This window comes from Chiloscyllium plagiosum, unplaced genomic scaffold, assembly GCF_037043375.1.
Source record: "Chiloscyllium plagiosum isolate Xiang-an unplaced genomic scaffold, Cpla_swu_hap1 HiC_scaffold_35, whole genome shotgun sequence".
Lineage (NCBI taxonomy): Eukaryota > Metazoa > Chordata > Chondrichthyes > Orectolobiformes > Hemiscylliidae > Chiloscyllium > Chiloscyllium plagiosum.
Window position 1 is genome coordinate 66,767,016 of NW_028270173.1, and position 27,756 is coordinate 66,794,771.

Below are 27,756 nucleotides of genomic sequence, written 5' to 3' on the forward strand. Positions count from 1 at the left end.
CTTTCAGCTAGCCAATTTCTGATCCAAAGCGTTACATCCCCCTCAATCCCATGCCTCTGTATTTTGTGCAATAGCCTGCTGTGGGGAACCTTATCAAACACCTTACTGAAACCCATATACACCACACCAACCACTTTACCCTCATCCACCTGTTTGGCTCCATTCTCGAAGAACTCATTAAGGTTTGTGAGGCACGATCGACTCTTCACAAAACCATGTTGACTATCCCTAATCAATGTATTCCTTTCGAGATGATTATAAATCATATCTCTGATAATCCTTTCCAATACTTTACCCATAACTGAAGTAAGGCTCACTAGTCTGTAATTATCAGGGTTGTCTCTAATCCCCTTCTTCAACAAGGAAACAACACTTGCTATCCTCCAGTCTTCTGACACTATTCATGTAGACAGTGACCTCATAAAGATCAAAGCCAAAGGCTCTGCAATCTCCTCCCTAGCTTCCCAGAGAATCCGAGGATAAATCCAATCATCCCCAGATGGTTCCAAACTTCTTCTAAACCTGGTGATGGAGAATGGCCCTCAGGCTCAAAGGGTGATGTGGGACGCCTTTGTAAAAATGCGCCTTGGTCACCAAAGTTGGATAAAATACAGAAAGAAATAGTGGAACATGGTACAGTAAAGTCTCACATTATTTAATTTCAGATTGAAGCATTTCATATTTTGCTGTGGTATTACACAGATCTGAATTAATGAAATCTAAATAATTTGAACAGGTTCTGATCCAGTTCATGATATGGATACAGTCCAAAGTTTATCCGAAATACCCAGTCATCTGAAAGGTAATGACCAACATAGAAATCTTAAAGCATTGTATTTAATTTCTGTGAAACAAAATGTTTGGTTTTAACCATTTAGTTGGAATTTTATAATCTGATAATCTAAAGCTCAGAAGCTGGGAAACACAATTCTCAGTAATTGGATCGTCCTTCAAATCTTAACCATTTTACACAGAATTGATACAGTTTCTCCTGTATGCTGTAAATGGGTGGGAGTTGAATTATTTCATCAAATGAACCTGCTGATCACTGTTATGTATGACTTTTAGACAGAGGATTCCAATACCATGTGAACCCCTGTACACACCCGGCTGGATCCCGATACACTTTCAAGCCTAGTCCCATGCTCCTGGCATTTGAGAATAACAATACTTTCAGCTAGACATGTTTGGTTATGTCTTTCTGATAGAGGACAGAGATGTGAAAATAAGTGAATTGAAACAATTCTTTTTCACTCTCCAAGCTTGGTCGTCTCCAGTCTGGCTAGTATCTGCAGCCCATCCCCATTTGCCCAGAAAGTAGGTAAGAGTCAACCACATTGCGTGGGTCACATTCTCATACAGACCAGATTGGGAAAGGATGACAGAATTCCTTCCCTGAAGAACATTACTGAACCAGAGGATTTCTTTTCCAAAAATCAACAATGGATCCGTGGTTGTCATTAGTCTCTTAATTCCAGGTTCTTTATTGAATTTGAATTTCACCATCTGCCCTGGTGGGATTTGAACCCAGGTCCCCAGAACATGAGTAGATTAGATTAGATCACATTACGGTGTGGAAACAGGCCCTTCGGCCCAACAAGTCCACACCGACACCCCTACATTTACCCCTTACCTAACTCTACGGGCAATTTAGCATGGCCAATTCACCTGACCTGCACATCTTTGGATGATGGGAGGAAACCGGAGCACTCGGAGGAAACCCACGCAGACACGGGGAGAACGTGCAAACTCCACACAGTCAGTCGCCTGAGGCGGGAATTGAACCCGGGTCTCTGGCGCTGTGAGGCAGCAGTGCTAACCACTGTGCCACCATGCCGCAGTTGAGTTTCTGGATTAATAGTCTAATGGTAATACCATGAGGTCACTGCCTCCTTGAATTGACATTAGGTTTATGCCATGGAACTGGTCATTTGGCTTAAGTGTTCCTCACATACCCTCTCTCACCTGTATTTCTGTAAGCCTTCCCTTTGGTTCATCAGCTTTCATCTGTGTATTCATCTGACCAATTCCTTTTGTAGTGAGCCCCACATTCTAAATCTCTCTGGGGTAATGATGTTTACCTGGATGTTTACCTTCTGGGATGATTAGTAACCACCTTTATTTCCAAAAGTACCCTGAGCTGCTGCATCACTACCTGGTTTGGGAATTGCACCGTCTCGGATCATAAGACCCTCCAACGGATAGTGAGGACAGCTGAGAGAATCATCGAGGTCTGTCTCCCCTCCATTACAGACGTTTACACCACACGCAGCATCCGAAAGGCTAAGAGCATGGTGAAAGACTCCATACACTCCTCACTCAAACGCTTCTCCCTCCTGCCATCTGGCAGAAGATACCCGAGCATTCAGTCTCTCACGGCCAGACTGTGCAACTGTTTCTTCCAACAGGCTCCTTAACACAGTATAAACGAACACTTTCCAATCTGGAATTCTTCAGTACTGCTGCTAGAAAAATATCTATTATGCATCATTCTTCTGTTACACTGTAACTTATGTGATTTACACTTCTCATGCCCTTTATACTGTGTACGATTGTGTAGTTTGTGCTGTCCATGCAGCACCCTTGTTCCAGGAAGAACACTGTCTTGGTTTTTACTGTATCCGTTGCATATGGTAGAAATGACAAATAAGAGCTTCTCACTCTCTCTCACCCCATCTCTCCCCTTCTCTCTGTACCCCCCACCTCTCTCTTGCTTTCCCCCCACCCTTGCGCGCTCCCCCCACCCTCGCGCTTAGAATTAGAATTTTTTTCTGAACTATCCTTCACTTTCAAATGACCTTTTCATGAGTTGATGTTAATATCACTGACAATGAGAACCGCTTTCTGTCTGTTCTATTGAAGATGTTCAGCAGAAACACAAGGCGATGCTCCATGTCCAAACTCTATCACTGAGAGTGAACACCATCCTTATAAAGGAGAAGGTGAAGGTTTTCCGGCTGGTCGATCGATACGCTGAGCTAACAGTTATTCCTCCTATTCGAGATCGGACACTTGTAGAACATGAACTGCTGACGAGAGGCCGAGACCATGAGGCATGGAGAGAGAAACATCTCCGTCATGAACTGAAAAAAATCTGAGCTGATCAATTGTTCTCTAGCAGCTTTTCTCTCAGAAAATCTAAGTCTGGGGGTTCAGCGGCAGTGAGTGGAGTCCCAGGGATTGGAAAAACAAAAATGGTACAAAAGTTTGTTTATGACTGGGCCACTGGGAAAATATACCCAGAATTTCAATTTGTTTTCAGTTTTAAATTTAACTGTAGAAGAAACCTGAGGAACCTGATATTGGATCAGTATCCTTAATTTGGGAATGTTCTGGGAGAGCTCTGGAAGAACCCAGAAGGTTTGCTGTTTATATTCGATGGATTGGATGAATTCAAATACAGTATTGATTTTTCTTATCACAGAAATACAGAGCCACAGTTCATGTGCACGGATCCTGAATGCTGCTGTGAAGTGGCTGACATTGTGTACAGTTTAATCCAGCACAAGTTCTGCCCAGGCTGTTCAGTGCTTGTGACCAGCCGTCCCACTGTACTCTATTTACTGGAAAAGGCTGAGATCAGTGACTGGGCTGAAATCCTGGGATTTGTTGGGGATGAGCGGAAGGAATATTTCAGCAGGTATTTTGAGGATCAGATGGTGGCAGCAGCTGTTTTCAGACACGTTGAAGAGAACAAGATCCTGTATACCATGTGCTACAACCCTTCGTACTGCTGGATCCTCGGTCTGTCACTGGGTCCATTTTTCACAGAAAAAGACAGGAAACAGGAGCAAGTTCCCAGGACCATCACCCAGCTCTATTCCTACTATATTTATAACATTCTGCAAAACCATGGCCGAGAGATTGAAGATCCCCGTGATGTGTTACTGAAGCTTGGTGAGATGGCCTTCACAGGAGTCTCTGAGAAGAAGATTGTGTTTCAGAATGGAGATTTGAACCAGTACATCCAGCAACCTTCCCAGTTCCTGTCTGGATTCATGATGGAACTTTTGGAGAGAGATGATTCTGCCTACAATGTAGTTAACACATTCCCACATCTCGCCATCCAAGAGTTTGTAGCTGCACTCTCTCAATTCCTGATTGCACATCCCAAGAACATTCCAAAGCTCTTCCGTGAAGCCCTTAGTAAGAAGGATGGGAGATTTGAAATATTTCTGTGTTTTGTTGCTGGTCTCTCTTCCCCACAGGCAGCGCATCCACTGGAGGATTTTCTGGGACCATTTATTCATCAAACAACTTGTGAAGTGATCGAGTGGGTAAATAAAACCCTTTTCAGATTGGCTGGAAGTGTAACTTGTCACGCTGGGAAAAGAAACCTTCTGGTGATGTTACATTGTCTATTCAAGTCTCAGAATAAAGCACTGGCTCAGGCCACAGTGGGAATCTGTGGAAACACTTAACTTTAATGAGTTACGACTGACCCCTGTTGACTGTGCAGTCGTCTCTGACATCATTGGGTTCTGTGATTCAATAAAACAGCTTGGACTTGAGGATTCAGTATTCATTGTGAAGGATTCCAGCGGCTGGTATCCATTCTGCACAAATGCCACACCTTGAGGTAACTGTTTGTTCAGTACTTTCATTGTTGATAAACCAATTATTAAGTTGCAAAAGACATAAAGAAATCACCTTTTTCAGTTCCAATAAAGGGGGTAGAGAGAAAAAACTTCAGAAGATAAGAGTATAAAATGCTGAGGTGAAAAATAAGAATGTTGCCTTTGTTGACCAGTTGTTGGTCTGCCGAGTGGACTCTTGTAGAACTTTACTATGACAATACGTTGAGAAGGAAAAATATGGTATTTATTTTGAGAACTAGAACATGATATATTCAGTATTTTATATCCAAAAAGTGTGGGAAAAATAATTTTAAAAACAATACTAATAATTAAGCTGCACAAGGGAAAATGACTGAAGTGTCTTCAAAAGCAATACACTGGTTCCTTGCAAGGAGTGGGAAGGATTTAAAATTGAGATAATTGCACAAGATGACTTTTTAAAGTCAGTAATTATTTATATGGATCGCAGTTCCGTAAAAGATTTAAACACTCCAAAGCACTAATTGTCCAGCATACTGATAGGGTCTTGCACATAGGGGACAGTCTCTGTTAGAAAATCCTATTGTTTAACATTGAGAATTTTAACAGCTTGCTTTCATTTGTGAGCATCTGGCAGTGGGGACTGTTGTAACTTCCCTTGAAATGTAACAGTGGCTGCACCTGCAGTAAATACGCAGCCTGTGCAATGGTAAAGAAACCTTACAAACCAAGAAAACGAAATTTCAACAATGGCAGCGAATAAAATTTCTTCCTTGTATAAAATTAAAGCAGCAGTTAATATAGTTTCATGATATTATTCATTCCAATTAGTAAGAAGATTTAAAATGATGTGTGGTTGTTAAATATAAGGGATTACTGCTTTATCCCCAAAATTAGCAACACCTAAAATGAGAGCAATTTTCTAAAAGTTTGCAGAGCCAGTTACCAAGCTTCTGGAGATAATCAAGGAATGATACTAATAGGAATGGAAAGAGGGACTAGAATTATTTTTACAGTTCTCTTCTGTCTGGAATAAAGATAGTTTTAGTTTATTTTCTTTATTTTCCTTTTTGGAATTAGGCCATGTTGTCTCCCTCAAATTACCATGTTTGTGAAATTCAATTTGTAAATGACTCAAAAACTCTCGGATTAAAACAAAAGGCATATTTTATACAAGCAGGGCACAGGGAGATAGATCACAACAAATGCATTTGCAAGCACACACACTTGTACACAGACATAAGGAAGCAGGAAGACAAAAGGAGAAAAGAAGTTAAAATTATAAATTAGTTTAATCAAAGCCAATATCTTATATTTTAATGTGAATTCAGGTCCAGTAATTTGCTGTCAAATTAATGTTTGCAGTTAGCTCATAGTAGCTCTGCTGGGAGATTACACTTGAAGGTGCGGCAGTAAAACTATTTTATGTGGGCTCTCAGTTGACTCTGCAGGTGATAGAAAAGATTCTCACCAGAAATAAAATGTTTGAGAAACCATGAGCAGCTGATGTATACCTTCCCTAATAAAAACTCTAACACTGTTCTGAAACTTCCCTGATACATGCAAACATACAGACACACAGAATTTCAAATAAAATGATGTGGTTGATGGAGGGGAGAAAACCCGAGCAGATAGTACAATAGCCCCTCTCCACTGAGTTATAGAGTCACAGATGTACAGCATGCAAACAAACCCTTCAGTCAAACTCCTCCATGCCAACCAGATATCCTAAATACATTAGTCCCATTTGCCATCATATGGCCCATATCCCTCTAAAGCCAGTATTCCTATACCATACAGATGCCTTTTAAATGTTATAATTGTATCAGCCTCTTCCACTTCCTCTGGCAGCTCATTCTATACACGCACCACCTTCTGTGTGCAAAAGTTGCCTCATAAGTGCTTTTTATATCTTTCCCCTCTCACCCCAAACCTATTCCCTCCAGTTCTGGTCTCTCCCACCCCAGGAAAAATACCTTGTCTATTTCCCCTATCCATGCTGCTCATGACCTTATAAACCTCTATCAGGACACCTGTGACGTTCCAGTGAAAACAGCTCTTATACTTAATGCACTGATCACGAAAGCATACCAAACACCTCTTTCACTATCCTATTCACCTATGACTCCACTTGTAAGGAAATGTGAGCCTACACTCCAAGGTCTCCTCATTCAGCAACACTCCCATGACCTTATCAGTAAGCATATAAGTCCTTCCTTTCCAAAATGCAGCATCTCACATTTATCTAAATTAAATTCCAGCTGCCACTCCTCGGCCCATTGGCCTACCTGATCAAAATCCCATTGTACTCTAGTAGTCTTCACTATTCACTACTCCTCCAATTTTGGTGTCATATGCAAACTTGCTAACTGTACCACCTATGTTCACCAACAATTCATTTATATAAATGACGAAAAGCAGTGAACTCAGCACCAATCCTTTAGGCCCACCACTGGCCACAGGCCTCCAGTCTGAAAAACATCCCTCTACCACCACCTTTTGTTTTCTACCTTTGAGCCAGTTCTGTATCCAAATGGTGAGTTCTCCCTGTATTCCATGAGATCTAACCTTGCTAACCAGTCTCCTTTGGGAAACTTTGTCGAATGCCTTACTGAAGTCCATATAGGTCGCATCTACCATTCTGTCCTCATCAATCCTCTTCGTTTCTTCTTGAAAAAACTCAGTCAAATTAGTGAGACATGATTTCCCAAGCACAAAGCCATGCTGACTCTCCCTAATCAGTCCAAATACACGTATATCCTGTCCCTCAGGATTCCCTCCAGCAACTTGCCCACCACCAATGTCAGGCTTATCAGTCCACAGTTTCCCTACCACCTTTCTTAAGTAGTGGTACCATGTTAGCCAACCTCCAGTCTTCCGGTACCTCACCTGTGGCTATGGATATTTGTACTATCTTAGTGAGAGGCCCAGCAATCAGTTCCCACAGAGCTCTGGGATGCGCCTGATCAGGTCCTGGGGTTTTATCCACCGTTGTGTTTTAATCCATCCAGCACCAGCTCCTCCGTAATATGAACCTTTTTCAAGATGTCTCTATTAGTTTCCCAATGTTGTCTGCCTTCCATATCCTTCTCCGCAGAAAACATTGATACAAATACTCGTTTAGGATCGCACATCTTTTCTTTTTTGCCCCACCCCCCAAAAAAAAATCTCCTGCAGTTCCACACACAGGCTGCCTTGCTGATCTTTGAGGGCCTGTATTCGCTCCCTAGTTACCCTTTTGTCCTTAATATATTTGTAAAAAGCCATTGGATTCTCCTTAACCCTATTTGCCAAAACTATCTTATGTCCCTTTTTTTGCCCTCCTGATTTCCCTCTTACGTATACTCCTTCTGCCTTTATACTCTTCTAAGAATTCACTCAATCTATCCTGTCTATGGCTGACATATGCTTCCATTTTTTTCTTAACCAAACCCTCAATGCCTTCCATCATCCAGCATTCGCTATACCTACCAGCCTTTCCTTTCACCGTAACAGGAACATACTTTCTCTGGATTCTCTTAATCTCATTTCTGAAGGCTTCCAATTTTCCAACTGTCTCTTAACTAGTGAACATCTGTCCCCCCATCAGCTTCTGAAAGTTCTTACCTAAGTTCTTACCTAGTCCTCCTCCAATTTAAACTTCAACTTTTATATCTGGCCTATCTCTTTCCATCACTATTTTAAAACTAATAGAGTTATGGTCACTGATCCCAAAGTGCTCCCCCACTGACACTTCAGTCACCTGCCCTGCCTTATTTCCCAAGAGTAGGTCAAGTTTTGCATCTTCTCTAGGAGGTACACCCACATACTAAACCAGAAAATGTTCTTGTATGTACATAACAAATTCCTCTCCATCTAAACCTTTAACACTATGGCAGTCCCAGTCTATATTTGGAAAGTTAAAATCCCCTACCATAACTGCCCTATTATTCTTACAGATAGCTGAAATCTCCTTCTAAATTTGTTTCTCAATTTCCTGCTGACTGTTAGGGGTTCTATAATACAATTCCAATAAGATAATTATCTCTTTCCTGTTCCTCAGTTCCACCCAAATAACTTCCCTGGTCGTATTCTTCGCAATATCCTAAGTACAGAACTAGCTCAAAGGTAGAAGACAGAGGGTGGTGTTGGAGGGTTGCTCTTCAGACTGGAGGCCTGTGACTACAGGAGTGCCACAAGGATCGGTGATGGGTCCTCTACTTTTTGTCATTTACATAAATGATTTGGATGCGAGCATAAGAGGTACAGTAAGTAAGTTTGCAGATGACCCCAAAATTGGAGGTGTCGTGGGCAGTGAAAAAGGTTACCACAGATTATAACAGGATCTTGACCAGATGGGCCAATGGGCTGAGAAATGGCAGATGGAGTTTAATTCAGATAAATGCGAGGTGCTGCATTTTGGGAAAGCAAATCTTAGCAGGACTTATACACTTAATGGTAAGGTCCTAGGGAGTGTTGCTGAACAAAGAGACCTTCCAGTGCAAGTTCACAGCTCCTTGAAAGTGGAGTCGCAGGTAGATAGGATAGTGAAGAAGACGTTTGGTACGCTTTCCATTATTGGTCAGAGGATTGAGTACAGGAGTTGGGAGGTCATGTTGAGGCTGTACAGGACATTGGTTAGGCCACTGTTGAAATATTGCTTGCAATTCTGGTCTCCTTCCTATCGGAAAGATGTTGTGAAACTTGAAAGGGTTCAGAAAAGACTTACAAGGATGTTGCCAGGGTTGGAGGATTTGAGCGATAGGAGAGCCTGAACAGGCCTTGGACTGTTTTCTCTGGAGCGTTGAAGGCAGAGGGGTGACCTTATAGAGGTTTACAAAAGAGGAGCATGGATAGGATAAATAGATGAGTCCAGAGCTAGAGGACATAGGGTTAGGGTGAGAGGGGAAAGATATAAAAGAGACCATAGGGACAACTTTTTCACGCAGAGGGTGGTACGTGTATGGAATGAGCTGCCTGAGGAAGTGGTGTAGGCTGGTACAATTGCAACATTTAAAAGGCATTTGGATGGGTATATGAATAGGAAGGGTTTGGAGGGATATGGGCTGGGTGCTGGCAGGTGGGACTAGATTGGGTTGGGATATCTGGTCAGCATGGAAGGGTCTGTTTCCATGCTGTGTATCTCTGACTCTACAATAGTAATGTTACTCCTGATCAAAAAAGCCAGTCCCTCTCCTCTCTTGCCTCCCTTTCTCTCCTTCCTGTAGCCTTTGTATCCTGGAACATTAAGCTGTCCATCACTGAGCCACGTTTCTGTAATTGCTATGATATCTCAGTTCCATGTTCCCAGCTGTGCACTGAGGTTAACCACTTCCCACATCAGGCCTCTTGGAGTCATAGTTATAGAGATGTACAGCAGGGCAACAGACCCTTCTGTCCAGCTTGTCCATGCCGACCAGATATCCTAACCTAATCTAGTCCCATTTGGCAGTACCTGGCCCAAACCCTCCAAACTCTTCCTATTCATGTACCCATCCAGATGCCTTTTTAATGCTGAAATTGTGCCAGACTCTACCATTTCCTCTGGCAGCTCATTCCATACATGCACTGCCCTCTGCATGAAAAAGTTGTCCCTTGAGTCCCTTTTATATCTTTTCCCTCTCACCCTAATTCTATGCCCTCTAGTTCTGGGCTCTCCCACCCCAGGATAAATAGACCCTCATAATTTTATAAACCTCTATAAGGTCGCCCTCAGCCTCCAACGCTCCAGGGAAAACAGCCCAAGCCTATTCAGCCTCTCCTTGTGGCTCAAACCCTCCATCCTTGGCAACATCCTTGTAAATCTTTTTTGAACCCTTTCAAGTTTCACAACATCCTTCTGATATGAAGGAGACCAGAATTGCATGCAATGTTCCAAAAGTGGTCTTATCAATGTTCTGTACAGCCGCAACATGATCTCTCAACCTCTGTACTCAGCACTCTGACCAATAAAGGAAAGCATACCAAACGCCTTCTTCACTATCCTATCTACCTGCAACTCTACTTTCAAGGAGCTATGAGCCTGCGCTCCAATTTAATTTATCCATCCCACTTTGAGCCTGCCCTGACTGTTTGACTCGCTCCCTTTCCCAAATGTACCAGTATCAGTTTGATCTCTTTACACACGATCTCCCACCACCCACTCCCCACCTTACTCATTTAAATCCTCCCGAGCAGCTCTAGCAAATCTCCCTGACCGTGTAATGGTGCTTCCAATTCAGGTGCAATTTATCCTTCTTGTACATGTCACTTCTACCCCAGAAGAGATTCCATTGATCAAAAATGTGAATCCTTCTCCCATACACCAGCTCCTCAGCCACTCATTCATTTGCTCCATCCTCCTATTCCTACCCTCTGTAGCTTGTGGAACCGAGAGTAATCTCGATATAATTACCCTCAAGGACCTACTTTTTAAATTCCTGTCTAACTTTCTGTATTCTCTGCTTAGAATCCAATCCTTTTTCCTTCCTATGTCATTAGTTCCAATGTGTACACAACCTTCTGCTGGTTTCTCTCCCCTTTGAGAATATAGAACATAGAAAAGTACAGCACAGAACAGGCCCTTCGGCCCACGTTGTTGTGCCGAGGATTAACAATAATCTAAAATAAAATAACCTAACCTTCGCTCCCCTCAATTCACTGCTGTCCATGTGCATGTCCAGCAGTCGCTTAAAATGTCCCTAATGACTCTGCTTCCAGCACCACCGCTGGCAACGCATTCCATGTATTCACAACTCTGTGTAAAAAAAAAAAAAATCTACCTCTGACATGTCCTCTATACCTTCCTCCTAAAAGCTTAAAACTATGACCCCTTGTGGCAGTCAGTCCTGCCCTGGAGAAAAGTTTCTGGCTATTGACTGTATCCATGCCTCTCATTACCTTGTAAATCTTGATCAGGTCATCTCTCTTCCTCCTTCTCTCCAGAGAGAAAAGTCTTAGCTTAGTCAAATTCTGTTCATAAGACAAGTCTTCCAGTCCACGCAGCACCGTGGTCAATCTTCTTTGCACCCTCTCCAAAGTCTCTATCTTCCCTATAGTAGGGTGACCAGAAATGGACACAATATTCCAATTGTGATCTCACCAAAGTCTTGTAGAGCTGCAGTGAAACCTTGCGCCTCTTAAACTCGATCCCCCTGTTAATGAAAACCAACACACCATATGCTTTCTTAACAGCCCTGTCCACTTCGATGGCAAATTTGAGGGATCTATGTACTTGCACACCAAGATCCCGCTGTTCCTGCACACTGCCATGAATCCTGTTTTTGATCCTATTCAAGTTCATCCTTCCAAAATACATCACTTTGCATTTATCCAGGTTGAACTCCATTTGCCATTTCTCAGCCCAGCTCTGCATCCTGTCAATGTTGCGCTGCAGCCTGCAATAGCCCTCGATACTATCAACAGCACCTCCAACCTTTTTGTCATTGGCAAATCTGCTAACCCACTCCTCAATCTCCTCATCCAAGTAATTTATAAAAAACTATAAAGAACAAAGGCCCAAGAGCAAAGCCCTGTGGGACGCCACTCACTACCGACCTCCAGGCAGAATACTTTCCATCTACAACCACACTCTGCCTTCTGTCAGCCAACCAATTCTGAATCCAGATAGCCAAATCTCCGTGTATCCCATACCTCCGGACTTTATGAATGACCATGGGGAACCTTATCAAATGCTTTGCTGAAGTCCATATACACCATGTCCACTACACTACCTTGGTCAACATGTCTCATCACCACCTCCAAAGAACTCAATAAGATTAGTAAGGCATGACCTGCCCCTCACAAAGCCATGCTGACTGCCTTTAATCACACTATGCTTTTCCAAATAGTCATAATTCCTATCCCTCTGAATTATTTCCAAAATCTTGCTGACCCCAGACGTAAGGCTGACTGGTCTGTAATTGCCAGGGATTTACCTTTCTTGAAGAGAGGAACAATATTCTCCTCCCTCCAATCCTCCAGTACGACTCCCATGGAGAGTGAGGAAGCAAGGATCTTCGCTAACAGCTTCGCAACCTCCTTTCTCACTTTCCGGAGCAACCTAGGATAAATCTGGTCTGGCCCTGGGGACTTATCAATCTTAATGTTTGCCAAACTTCCCAGTACATAAACTTCATCAATTTTGATCTGTTCAAGCCTCTAAGTTCCTCTAAGTTTTCATTTACAATAAGTTCCCTTTCCTTGGTGAAAACTGAAGCAAAAAACTCATTTAGGGCCTCCCCTATCTGCTTAGACTCCATGCACCAGTTCCCTACGCTCTCCCTGACCGGCGCTACCTTCTCCCTGATCATTCTCTCATTCCTCACGTATGAGTAAAATGCTTTTGGATTCTCCCTAATTCTTCCCACTAAGCCTTTTTCGTGGCCCCTAATTGCTCTCCTCAGTCCATTTTGGGCTCCTTTCTAGTAACCTTGTAATCCTGTAGAGCTGTGCTAGACCCTTGCTTCCTCCACCTTACATTAGCTGCCTTCTTCCTTTTGATGGGAAGCTCCTCTATTCTCGGCATCCAACGCTCCTCCATCTTACCCCTTCTTGCTTGTCTCAGAGGAACAAATTTATGCATCACACACAACAACTGCTCCTTAAAACAGTTTCCACATGTCTGTTGTGCCCTTTCTTAGGAACAATTGCTTCCGACCTGTACTTCCCAACTCCTGTCTGATAGCTTCATAATTTCCTTTTCCCAAATTATATATCTTCCCTTGGTAATTGCTACTTTCCCTCTCTGTGAGTATGGTAAATGTGAGGCAGTTGTGGTCACTATCACCAAAAGTGTTCTCCCAGCAAAAGATCTGACACCTGTCCTGGCTCTTTGCCGGGCACCAAATCTAAAATGGCCTCTCCCCTCGTTGGCCTGTCTACATACTGAAGAAGAAATCTTTCTGAAAACATCTGACAAAAATGGCTCCATCCAAACCATCTGCACTAAGGAGGTTCCTGTCAATATTGGGAAAGTTGAAGTCACCCATAACAACAGAATATTCTGCAGCTCCTCCGAGATATTGTTGATCCTGGCACCCAGGGAGGCAAAATATTGTTCTGATTTATTGCGATTGGCTATCGAGTTCACTATCGCTTGGATCCTGACGTACCCTTTGCTACATTCCCCTGAGAGTTCATCACCCCCTATGTTTTCCAGAACAGCATACTTGTTTGAGACTGGGATAGTCACAGGAGAGTCCTGCATTACCTGCCTCCCTCTCCTACCTTTACCCGAGGGAATCCATCTACCTGACTGTATCTGCAGTAATCTCCTTTTCTGCAGTTACCATCCACCACACCCCCAGCTCCTGTAAATTCCTCATTGTCTCTCACTGCCAGTCTAACCAATCCATGGAAGATATGTTCTTAATTACTTGGATTTCAATCGCTCTTTTCTAGGTTCACTTCCTTGCAAGAGGCACTGAAAGAGTGATTCACAAATTAAAAAGTCTCTTATAACTCTTTTATAACTCTTGCAACACCTTACAACAAAAGTTGATGAAAGATAAACTGGTTTCTTCAACTTGCAAGTATTTTCTACTGCAGCGATACACACTCATTCCCCTTCTAGTGATCTGAATATTTACAGCAATTGCATTCACATCCACAAGCTGTTCAGCTCCCCAGGAGCCAATCACCCATTTGTTGACAGACAGGTGCCCTTTGTCATCCACAGTTGATCACACTGCACAAACCAATCAGCTACTTGTTGCCGGCCAAATCTCCTGTTGTACACGCCCTGTGGAACCAGCCTGACTGCAGTGATCATCCTCATTGATTGAACAAAGCAGCTGTGTAAATGCCATTTACAGTGAGTGTTGGTAAATTGTTTACTGCTACAATGCCTTCCATGATATATAGTTTTAACACTGTTGTTTTCCTATTTCAGTCCACAATCAAAAGTACAAAAAAAAGGTCAAAATATCATGCGTTTATACTAACTCAAAGCCACAACTAGCTCCGGTTTGTCATCCTCATGGTGAAATTTCAGTCCATATTAATGCATTTTTCACTCTCTATGTCCAGACTGAGTGGTAATAATCTGGGAGAATCTGAAGTGATATCACTGTGTGCAGCACTGAGGAATTCAGACTGTAAAATAGAGAGACTGGGGTAAGTACCAGAGTGAGACGATGTTTACAATAACTGGATGTCTGACATTGCTCATTATCATCGCCATCAGGAATAGTGTTATCTATAACATTATCTGTAATCTAGTATTAATATCAACAGCGGCAGTGAACATTGATGTGGGGCAGGATGCAAAAAAGACAATATTGTATTTGTTGGTGGGTATAGGAACACCTGATATTGAGATCTGATGCTGTAACATGTTGCAGCTGCATTAAATTACAGTTGAAGACAAGCGAAAGGTGAATCATATTAATTTATGGCCTTTCTGTCTGTAAGAGCCGACTTTTTAAAATTTATGATTAATGATCAACTGTGAAGCGTTAACAGGCTGAATCTTACTTTCTTTTGGTTCAGTGTTAATATGTTTCATACAGGGTTTCTGTCTCTGAGACCTTATGAATTTTCTTGCACTATCATGCCAGCCTCGCATCATGCTTACCTGGCCTGCGCTATAGTGCCCCCTTCATCTGTTGCTAGCCTGATTTCAGCACTTCCTGCTACTGTGTATCCTAGAATGGACAGGCATCTCTGGAAGGTAATTGCACAGCCAGACACGCAGCGCCAGTCCAGAATTGTCCTTTGAGGATCTTGACGTTTGTACCAGACCAAGCGGGATACAGGGCATTTGGTGCCCTGCTTTACAGATAGGCGACTGGAGGTCCTGCTGAATGGGATTGTGCAGAAGAGGGCCCTTCTCTACTACCAGACCCTTTCATCCTGGTCTGAGGATGCCACCTGGGACAGTGTCTGGAGGAATGCCCTGCACTGTGGGGGGATGGTCAGTGACTTTCTCTGCTCTCCACAGTAAACAGCACAATGTAATCCATGCAAACTTGAAAGGGTTCAGAAAAGATTTGCAAGGATATTGCCAGTGTTGAAGGGTTTGAACTATGGGGAGAGGCTGAATGGACTTCGATTATTTTCCCTGGAGCTTTGGAAGCTGAGGGATGATTTTATAGGGGCATGGATAGCGTAATTAGCTAAGGTCTTTTTCCCAGTGTGGGGAAATTCAAAACTTGAGGGCATAGGTTTAAGGTGAGATGGGAAAGATTTAAAAGCGATGGAGAGGGTGGTGCATGTATGGAATGAGTTGCCAGAGGAAGTGGTGAATAGATTACAACATTTAAAAGGCATCTGGATGGGTAGATGAATAGGAAGGGTTTAGTGAGGTATGAGCCAAATGCTGGCAAATGGGACTAGATTTGTTTCGATCTGGTCAGCATGCATGAGTTGAATTGAAGGATCTGTTTCCATGCTCTACATCTCTGACTCTGATGTTCACTGGGGATACCATCATTGATATCCCCACTATCGATATCCTTCGATTGGATTGGATTAGATTAGATTCTCAAAAGTATGGAACCAGGCCCTTCAGTCCAACAAGTCCAGATCGACCCTCTGAAGAGTAACCCACCCATTTGCTGCCGGCCAAACCTCCTGTTGTACATAACTTGTGGGGCCAACCTGTCTGCTTCCACTCATCCTCACTGATTGGACAAAACAGCCGTGTAAACACCACTTATAATGAGCATTAGTAACGTGATGCTTAGTACTGCAGTGCCTTTCATTATTTTTGGTTTTAACACCGTTGTTTTCCTGTTTCCACAGTCAAAACTACAGAAAAGTCATTGATCATGCATTTATACCAACACAGAATCAAAACTATCTCTCTGCTTTCAGCCTTCCAGTGAAATTTCAGTCCATATTAATGCATTTTTCACTCTGTGTTTAGACTGATTGGTAATAAATTAGGAGATTACTGTGTGGGGCTCTGAAGAATCCAGATTGTAAAATAAAGAGGCTGGGCTAAGTATGAGAGTCTGACACTGTTTACAATAATTGGATGTCTGGCATTGTTTATTATCATATTCATCAGGAATAGTGTTAACTATAAAATTATACATAATGGGTATCTGTAATATTATTAATATCAACATTGGCAGTGAAAATGGATGTGGGGCTGGACGCAAAAAAGACAATATCATATTTGTTAGTGGTTATAGGAATACCTGATACTGACATCTAATGTTGTAACATGTTGCATCTGCATGAAATTACAGTTGCAGACAAGGGAAATGAGAATTGCATTAGTTTATGCCCTTTCTGTATATAACAGCTGACTTTTTAATTTATGATTAATGATCAACCGTGAAGAGTTAACAGACTATATCTTTCTTTTTGGCTCAGTGTAAATTTTATCATGTTTCATAGAGAGTTTCTGTCTCTGAGACCTTGAGAATTTTCTTGCACTATCAATCCAATCTTGCCTCATTAATTACCTAGCCTGCCCCCATCGTGCCCCTCTCATCTGTTGCTAGTCTGATTTCACATCCTGCCACTGCCCGTGTATCCCAGAATGTGCGGTGCGTCTTTAGAAGGTAATTGCACACCCAGCTAAGTAGAGTTAGTCCAGAACTACGCTACATTGATCCTGACATTTGTCCCAGACCAAGCGGATACCGGGAATTTGGCACCCTGCTTTACACACAGGCGACTGGAGGTCCTGCTGAATGGGATTGTGCAGAAGAGGGCCCATCTCCTCCACTAGAACTGACAGAGTAGGTTGCAACACCAGACCCTTCCGGCCTGCTCTGAGGATGCCACCTGGGCCAGTGTTGTCTCAGCCATCTGGAGGAATGCCCTGTACTGTAGGAGGAAGGGCGATGCCTTTCTCTGATTGTTACAATACCGTGGTGTTGTAATCAAACCAAACACCCAGAAAAGCTCATCTCACCTTGTAATAAAAGTATGGGTGACAGACAACTCCCAAATTCCACTATTAAAGAAAATAACGTCAGTTTATTCATTAACTCTAAAAATGAATATTAAACAACAACTATTCACAACTCTAAGCCTCCTTTCTCTTTAAGGTTTGTTATCTGCCTCTAACTCTATAACAATATACTGTTCTAGTAAAAGCTCCTGTTAAAATTATATCAACTTACTTTTCAAAACCAGACAGTGGCTGTCGTTACGGTGTCCTTCTTCTCTCAGCTGTAGATCTCCCCGGGTTGTCTTCTGTGTTTTGCTGCAAAGATGTTCATGTGAAAAAAGTACCTTTGAGAGAGAGTGTTTTGCTAGCAGTTACTCTGGTGATGGCAGTTGGTCGCTGTCTCTGGCCAGCTCTCAAAATGCCGGCTTCTTTATACTCCAAACATTGGATCTTCTCATTAGTTCAAGGTTGACAAAAACAATTAATTCAAATTCGGTTGAGTTTTAGCAGCCTGGGCCATAATTTAAACTGGTTAAATTTGAACTGTTGTGAAAACATAGCAACCAAAAGTCAGGGATTTGTTTCACAGCCAAATGTTACATATTTTCAATTTTCTATTACACTCTGAGACTGCTAGTCAGCCACATGACAGGTGCTTGTAAGCTCTCAGTGCAAAACGTGTTTCACCGTCTCTTAAAAGGTACAGTACGCGCCTTCAACCTCATAACACTGATCCACCACGGTAAATTACACAATCCACTCTCTGCTACCTCATACTCACTGTCTCTGCTACTATATACAGCTCACACCCATTCTTGTACTCACTATTGGATGCACCATCTTTCCTCACTCTCTCTCTTACTCACCCAATGCCCTGACATTATTAACCCTGCATAGCCTCTGTGCTGCCTACTAAGAAGACCTCACCACATTTTCCCCAGTATCGTGAGCTGTGCCACTCACTTTCTTTTCCCTTAATCTTTCCTTTTCTCCAATTTCAGGAGAAGATATGGCACAATAAGGCAGAAAGAATCAAGACAGATGAATATTGGCCTGCCCAGTATTCAGCTCCTCACTCCTTATGTGGAGAGGATCTTGACTGTCTGTGACTGTCTGTGTTCCAGCTCCTGGACTGGGATCAGAGGCTGTCCTTGATTCTCCTTTGACTGTGTGCTGTTGACACAAAAATGTCCTTGCTTTACTTCTCTAAACAACAGGGCAACAATCTGTCCTGTTAGCTTGGTGTGTTTTGGCTAAAGGAGCAAAGAGTGAAAGGCAGGGCAAAGCAGGGAAATTGCGAGCATCCGGCTAGCGTGCTGTCACTTGGAGCCTAGGAGGTAGTCTGGTCTGATCCATCAGCTTGGTGCCTGTCACTGAGCACAAAGTGTCTTTGCAGCAGCTTTGCAATGATAATTGCTGGTGCGCCCTGAGATTCAGCTTTAAAGAGCACAAGCAGAATGTTAATGGATCAGAGCTGTGCCATGTTGTTGCAGTTAGTGAGGCTGGCAACAGGGAAAGATTTCACTCCCCAGTAAGAATACGTTCTCCACACCTGGGACATTCCACTATGTAGATGTCAAGATGGGCCTTGCTAGACTTCTCATGTGACTGTCCCACGTTTCTCAATGTGGTCCAAATTGTTCAGGGCCCTATCAGATTCTGTTGTCATGCTGTGACCTTTACTCAGATCTAGTGGAAAAACTAGGTATGTAAAACACTTTTCACTGCATCTTGAAAGCGTACGTGACAATAAATAAATCATTTATTCATCATGTGACGGGTTTTAAGCAAATAATATTTGTGTCACACAAGTACCAGACAATGACGATCTCTAATAAAAGTCAATCTAACCACTACCCTCGAACAACTTGAATGGGCTCAGAAAAGATTTACAAGAATGTTGCCAGGGTTGGAGGGTTTGAGCTACAGGGAGAAGCTGAATAGGCTGGGGCTGCTTTCCCTGGAGTGTCAGAGGCTATGGGGTAACCTTATAGAGGTTTATAAAATCATCAGAGGCATGTATAGGGACCTGGGGTTGGTGAGTCAAAGTGAGAGGGGAAGGACTTCAAAGGGACCTCAGGGGCAACTTTTTCATGTTGTGTGTGGTGCATGTGTGAAACAAGCTGCAAGAGAACATGGTGGAGTCTGGTACAATTACAACACTTAAAAGTTATTTGGATTGGTATAGGAATAGGAAGGGTTTCGAGGGAAATGGGCCAAATAGGAATCTGCGGACAGAAAACCGACAAACGCTGACCAAATATTTAATTACACCAGCAACCATCCCAACACACACAAACAAAGCTGTATCAGAACACTATTCCAATGAGCCACCTCACACTGCAGCACAGACTAACTTCGGAAAACAGAGGAGAACCACCTATACAACGTATTCAAGAAGAACGGATACTCAAAAAATACAGTGCGCAGATTCCTCAAGAACAAACCACGACAAGCAGATCAAACACAGCCAGAAACTCTAACCACCTTACCATATATCAAAGAAGTTTCAGAAATGACAGCCAGACTACTAAGACCCCTCAGAATCCTAGTAGCACACAAACCCACCAACACTCTCAAACAAAAACTAACAAACTTAAAAGACCCAGTACAATCCATGGACAAAACCAACATCGTCTACAAAATTCCATGCAAGGACTGCCACAAACACTACGTAGGACAAACAGGAAGAAAGTTAGCCACCAGGATACACTAACACCAGCGAGCCACAAAAAGACACGATCCCCTCTCCCTTGTAGCCCTACACATGGAAGGAAAAAAACACCATTTTGACTGGGAGAACACCTCTATCCTGGGACAGGCTAAGCAAAGACATGGCAGAGACTTCCTAGAGGCCTGGCACTCCAACCACAACGCCATAAACAAACACACAGATCTAGATACCATCTATCAACCCCTTAGAAAACAAACAGGAAATGACATCACCACAAACCCCAGGAACCCCATCCAGGACAAACATATAAATAGAAAGCAGGAGACAACAACTTCACTTCACTTGGAGGTCACCACTGATGATGTTACCTCACCAGGTAATGAAACGTCTGGATATCAAACCTACAGCTCAGCGAGCAAACCTACACCCTAAACCTCACCTGACCTACAAACCTTGCAAAAATGTAGAGATGGCTGAGGGTTGGAATTAGTGTAAAATTGGCTGCAAAGGTGGTGGAGGGGAAAGCTCAATGCTTTCACTTTGGAAGTGGATATTACTGGAGGTGGCCTGGCTAACAGGAGGTCTTGTTTGAACCCAGTGGGAAGGTAATTAACCCTCTTCAACAGGCAATTAATTGATTTAATAAGCTTTACATTTAAAAAAAAACAGGATGCGTATATACAGCTGAGCATAGAATCTAAGTGTAAGGTCAGTACTGCAATTGACAGAAAAGGAAGGCCTTTTAGAACTGGGATAAGGAGAAACTTCTTCAGCCAGAGAATGGGGAATCTATGGAATTCACAGCCACAGGAGGCTGTCGAGGCCAGGTTATTGAGTATATTTAAGATGGAGATAGCTAAGTTCTTGATTGTCAAGGGATCAAGGCTTACTGTGAGAAAGTGGGAGAATGGGGTTGAGAAACCTATCAGCCATGATCGAATGATGGAGCATACTCGATGGGCTGAATGGCCTAATTTCTGCTCCTGTGTCTTATGGTCTTGCTTTGTGTCAATAAGATCTTCCCTCATTCTTTTGAAATAAAAGAATTAAACTGGTTTGCTCCCCTTGGTGAGTCAACATCTACATCTCTCAAATTAGTCTCATGAACCTCTTTTGATCTGCCTCCAATGCTGATGCCTCATTTCTTAAATACAGGTACAAAACTGTACAGAGCACTGTGTAGAAACTCACTAACACTCTGTATAGTTGTTGTAAGACTTTCCTAATTTAAGCTGCATCTGTCCCCTCACCAGCAATAATGATCAAAATTCAATTTGCCGCCTTAATTACTTGTAGTCTCTCAATCGATCCTTCACCCTTGCAACCTTATTGTGATCGGAACCCATCTATAATGGTATTCCCCATTTAGGGATTACCTCTTTTCCCATTACTTGAGTAACAGTTGTAGGTACACAGTCTCATTTGAATGATGCTTCACCTACATTGTAAATAGGTTGTAATGACCAAACAATAAATCTTTCCCTGGCTCGGTGTCGGATGCTGCGGAATGTTTTTGTCACTGCTCCCATGGTTCCTTCAGCCAGGACCAGTACAACATGAGGACCTTGACTGGCGTTCCCAGGTTATACTGAGCATTCCTGAAGAAGGGCTCATGCCCGAAACGTCGATTCTCCTGCTCCTTGGATGCTGCCTGACCTGCTGCGCTTTTCCAGCAACACATTTTCAGCTCTATACTGAGCATATTACATGCATCAACATAGTGCTTTTGTACATCTCTTCCCATTCCTTGCCATCACAGAATATTGGTCAAGAATGTGTAGCTGGAAAAGCACAGCAGGTCAGGCAACATCGGAGGAGCAGGAGAATCGATGTTTCAGGCATAAACCCTTCATCACCGAATCTTCCCTTCCTCCTCAACATAACTTCCCTCCCATATAATTCTGTGGGATGATGAGGTTATGGTGCTGCCATTTCTCCTCTCGAGAGCAAAGCTGTCGGTGCCTTTTTGCCTTTACATGGTTTTCCAATTTTTTTGCTTCCTCCTTCTTTCATATCCTGCTTAAATCTACTGTTTGAACTTCCTCAGCACACAATTGCTGCTGCTGTCACTTGTCGCTTTGGTCTGTTGAGATTGGTTGCTACGTGCCACATTTACCGGTCAGTTACCGAATTGGATAAAGTCTGTTCACTTCTGATGTGCTATAATCAAACCACTGGTGGCTACAGTGGTGCTTTACTGGCTTTTGATAATTCCTTATTTAATGTTTAATGCTCTAGATGTGTGTCTCCCTAAGTAGTATAAACCCTTTTCCCCACCCCCCACCCCAACCACACCCAAACTACTATACAATCATCTACCACCCAAAGACATACCTGCTATCTGTTTGTCTGTTCTGCATGGCACACGCTAAGAATAATAATCCGTACTCAACATTTCAATTTGGTTTCAAGATATTATTTCTTCTCCCCACCAAACCTGAAGATGTAATGGTTCCTGTCTGTCTCCCTGATGGCACTGGTAACCTCTAGATTTCTTCATGATCAAACAGAAATTATTTCTGATTCTTAATTATTGGTATTGAAACTTAAATGCTTTACCTTCCAAAACAAAAGAACTTAAGATCCTACTTTTTACCTTTTCCTTAAACTGTATTGAACTTGTTGATATTACCTAGTGTCCTCATTATAGTTCCCAAGCGATTAATTGTTCCAATCCAAACTTTATCCTTTACATACTTGGATTATAGAATATAGTATATAAACAGTACAGCACAGCACAGTACTCGCCCTTCAGCCCACAATGTTGTGCCGAGTATTTATCTTAACCTAAGATCATCTTAACCTACACACCCCTCGATTTACTGCCATCCATATGCTTGTCCAGCCGTCACTTAAATGTTCCTGGTGTCTTTACGCTACTACCACCACTGGCATTGCATTCCATGCACTGCGTAAAGAACCTATCTCTCACATCTCCCTGATACTTTCCACCAATCGCCTTAAAATTATGACCCCACGTGACCGCCATTTCTGCCCTGGGGAAAGGTCTCTGGCTATCTACTCAAACTATGCCTCTCATTACCTTGTACACCTCTATCAAGTCACCTCCCTTCCTCCTCCTCTCTAGTGTGAAAAGCCCTAGCTTACTCAACCTCACTTCATAAGACAAGCCCTCCAATCCAGGCAGCTTTCTGGTAAATCTCCTTTGCACCCTCTGTAAAGAAATATTCCAAGTGTGGTCTAACCAGGGTTTTATAGACCTGCAGCAAAATCTCGCGCCTCTTAAATTCAGTCCCCCTGTTAATGAAAGCCAAAACACCATATGCCTTCTTAACACCCAATCAACTTGGGTGGCAACTTTGGGGGACCTGTATAGGTGGATCCCAAGATCCTGCTGTTCCTCCGCATTGACAAGAATCTTGCCTTTAACCCTGCATTCTGCATTCAAATTCGACCTTCCAAAATGAATCCCTTCACAATTATCCAGGTTGAACTCCATCTGCCACTTCTCAGCCCAGCTCTATATCCTGTCATGTTATAGCCTTCAACAGCCCTCGACACTGTCTACAACACCAATGAGCTTTGTGTCATCAGCAAACTTACAAACATACTCTTCCACTTCTTCATTCAAGTTATTTAAAAAAACAACAAAGAGCAGAGGCCCAGAGGCTGCACTTGGTCTTAAGTTGTATAAAATCCAAATTAATATTGTCAGTCAAATTACACTCTGATAAATTATTCCTCGTTCTCATATCAAAGCAGATTGGCTGTTTTTATCAACTGTTCTAATTGAAGACCTGCCATTCTGTCTTATTCACGAGTCTTGGGGAATTTTTATAATCCAATAAAGCATTTTTACAATATTCTTAAAACAGCAATCAAACGTATCTATTTGATTCTAGGCATTGACATCAGTTCATTGATTTATTGTCATGTATTAGATTTTTTTAGATTACTTACAGTGTGGAAACAGGTCCTTCGGCCCAACAAGTCCACACCGGGTGCTCTGGTTTCTTCCCACAATCCAAAGATGTGCAGGTCAGGTGAATTGGCCACGCTAAATTGTCATAGGGCTAGGTGCATTAGTCAGAGGGAAATGGGTCTGGATGGGTTACTCTTTGGAGGGTCGGTATGGACTGGTTGGTCCAATGGGCCTGTTTCCACACTGTAGGAAATCTAATCTAAAGTATTAATTGGTCAAACAAATTTGAATGGTCTAGTAGCATCCTGTTTGCAGTAGCATTGCTCTAACAGAGGTCCTGCAGAGAGAGGAACCTCTTGGGTAGAAGCCTGTCAGTGGGTGGGGAGGTACAGCAGCAGTGTCGGCAAAAGGCCATTATTGAGCAATGAGATATAATGGAGGATAAATGGATCCCAATGGGAACGGTGAATGTTAATATCGATCGACAGTAACAGTCACTGTGGCACTGAATTTCTGCAGCGTGGGTTAATTCCGTGGACCTTCTGGAGATGACTGCGGTAATTTCCAGTTTGTGGCTCTTCACGACATCAGTACTATCTTTAAGAACACCAACCAATACAGGTGCTATGGCACAATTCAGTCAGTTATATTGCAGGCCTCAGGGCCTTCATTAGATTACCACAGGAGCAGGGTGTTTTTTTTTCTACTTATTGACTAGTGGGATGGAGGTGTTGCTGGCTGGACCAGTATTTATTGCGTGTGAGCTGCCACCTTGAACCACTGAGTTCATGTGCTGTAGGTTGAACCACATTTTATTGGGGATGGAGTTCCAGGATTTTCATTCAGCAACACTGCAGGAATTGTGAGATATGTCCAAGTCAGGATGGCAAGTAGCTTGGAGAGGGAATTGCAGGTGGTGGTGTTCCCAAGTATCTGCTATCCTTGTCCTTCTGGATGGAATTGTTCATGGAAGGCACTGTCTAACTACCTTTGGCAAATTTCTGCAGTGTATCTTATCAAAGAACAAAGAAAATTACAGCATAGGAACAGGCCCTTCGGCCCTCCATGCCTGCGCCGATCCAGATCCTCCCTTTGAACTTGTTGCCTATTTCTTAAGGGTCTGTATCCCTTTACTCCCTGCCCATTCATGTATCTGTCTAGATACATTTTAAATGATGCTATCCTGCCCACCGCTATCACATCTGCTGGCAGTGCATTCCAGGCACCCACCAACCTGTGTAAAGAACTTTCCCCCTAAATGTTTCCCCTCTCACTTTGAACTCATGACCCTTAGTAATTGAGTCTGCCACGCAGGGAAAAAGCTTCTTGCTGTCCACCCTGTCTATACCTCACATGACTTTGTAGATCTCAATCAGGTCCTCCCTCAACCTCTGTTTTTCTAATGAAAATAATCCTTATCTACTCAACCCCTCTTCATAGCTAGCATCCTCCATACCAGGCAACATCCTACTGAACCTCCTCTGCACCCTCTCCAAAGCATCCACATCCTTTTAGTAACGTGGTGACCAGAACTGTATGCAGTATTCCAAATGTGGCCGAACCAAAGTCTTATACAACTATAACATGACCTGCTAACCCTTGTACTCAATACCCTGTCCGATGAAGGAAAGCATGCCGTAAGCTGCCTTGTCCACTCTATTGGCCTGCGTTGCCACCTGTAGGTTACAATGGGCCTGAACACCAAGATCTCTCTGCTCATCAATTTTTCCCATGTCTTTTCCTTTTACTGTATAGATCGCTCTTGACTTGGATATTCAGATCACCTCAGATTTGTCCGGATTGAACTCCATCTGCTATTTCTCTGCCCAATTCTCCAATCTATATTCTGCTGTATTCTCGGAGAGTCCCCTTCGCTATCTGCTACTCCACCAATCTTAGTGTCAGCTACAAACTTGCTAATCAGACCACCTATATCTTCCTCCAGATCATTTACATATATTGCAAACAACGGTGGTCCCAGGATAGATCCCTGTGGAACACCACTGGTCACAGCTCTCCCTTCCCTCAGCAATGAAATTTGTCACTTCCTCAAAGAATTTAGATTACATTACAGTGTGGAAACAGGCCCTCCAGACCAACAAGTCCACACCGACCCGCTGAAGCGCAACCCACCCATACCCCTACATTTACCCCTTACCTAACACTACGGGCAATTTAGCATGGCCAATTCACCTGACCTGCACATCTTTGGACTGTGGGAGGAAATCGGAGCACCCGGAGGAAACCCACGCAGACACGGGGAGAATGTGCAAACTCCACACAGCCAGTCACCTGAGGCGGGAACTGAACCCGGGTCTCTGGCACAGTGAGGCAGCTAACCACTGTGCCACCGTGCCGCCCACTCACTCTCTCTCATCTAGCTGCCTGCCTCTCTCTCGTCTAACTGCCTGCCTCTCTCTGTCTATGTCTCTCTCTCTCCCTCTCTGTCTCCACCTGTGTGCCACTCTTCAACTCTCTCTCAATCTCTCTGAATTTCTGTCACACTCTCTCTCTGCCTGCTACTCTCACTCACACTCTGTCTCCCTAATTGCCTGTCTCCCTATCTCTTTTGCTCTATGTGCCTACCTCTCTCTCTTTCTCTCTGTCTACCTGCCTGCATCTCTCTGTCTCTCTTTTTCCCTACCTTTGTGCCATTCCCTCTCTCTGACCATCTGTCTGCCACTATCGCTCTCTCTCTCTCTCTCTCTCCCCAGCCTGCCCCTCTTTCTCTTTCTCCTCCTTATATCTCTCTCTACCTCTCTGCCAATCTCTCTCTCTCTATCTCTCTGCCTACCTGCTTGCTACTCTCTCTGTCTCTCTGTCTCTGTGTATCTCGCTCTCTCACTACCTGCTTGACCCCCTTTTTTATCTCACTTTCTCCACCTGCCTGCTACTCTTTCACTTTATTTGCCTGATTGCCTCCCTCCCTGCCTGCCGCTCTGTGTGTGTGTTTGTGTGTGTGTGTTACCTGTCTGACACTTTATATTTATCTCTCTATTTCTCTCTCGTCAACTGCCTGCCTCTCTCTTTGTCTCCCTACCTGCCTGCATCTCTCTCTCACTCTCTCTACCTGCCTGTCCCTCTCTATAAATACCTTCCTCTCTATCTCTCTCTCTACCTGCCTGTAATGCTGTCTCTCTCTCTCTTTCTCTTCACATGCCTACCTCTCCCTTTCTCTCTGACTACCTGCTTGTCACTCTCTCTGTGTCTCTACCTGCCTGCCGCACTCTCTTTCTACTTGCCGACTCTCTCCCAATTGCCTGTTACGCTCTCTCTATGTATGTATATGAATGCCTGCTATGCACACTCTCTCTCTCTTTACCTGCCTGCCTCTCTCTCCCTCCTTCTCCAATTGCCACTCTCACTCTCTCTGTCTCTCTCTATCTGTCTGCCACTCTCTCTCTCCCGCTCGCTCTCCACCCGCCTGCCTCTCTCTCGCTCTCTATCTGCCTGTCACTCTCTCTTTCTATCTGCCTGCCACACTTTCTCTCTCTCTGCCTACCTGCCTGCCACTATCGCTCTCAGTCTCTCTCTCTCTCTCTCTCTCTGCCTACCTGCCTGCCACTATCGCTCTCAGTCTCTCTCTCTCTCTGCCTACCTGCCTGCCACTATCGCTCTCAGTCTCTCTCTCTCTCTCTCTGCCTACCTGCCTGCCACTATCGCTCTCAGTCTCTCTCTCTCTCTGCCTACCTGCCTGCCACTATCGCTCTCAGTCTCTCTTTCTCTGTTTCTGCCTACCTGCCTGCCACTATCGCTCTCAGTCTCTCTTTCTCTGTTTTTGTCTACCTGCCTGCCAATCTCTCTGTCTCTGTCTCTCTCTCTCTCTTTCTCTCTC

General features: G+C 43.4%; 1 pseudogene across 1 annotated transcript; it reads left to right on the forward strand.

Annotated features, from left to right (window-relative positions):
* The first annotated feature begins 510 nt into the window (after positions 1 to 510).
* Positions 511 to 4,583, forward strand: LOC122541281 (NACHT, LRR and PYD domains-containing protein 3-like; annotated as a pseudogene). The gene is made up of 3 exons (XR_015753140.1): positions 511 to 633; positions 737 to 802; positions 2,863 to 4,583. The product of XR_015753140.1 is annotated as an NACHT, LRR and PYD domains-containing protein 3-like (transcript).
* The last annotated feature ends 23,173 nt before the right edge of the window (positions 4,584 to 27,756 follow it).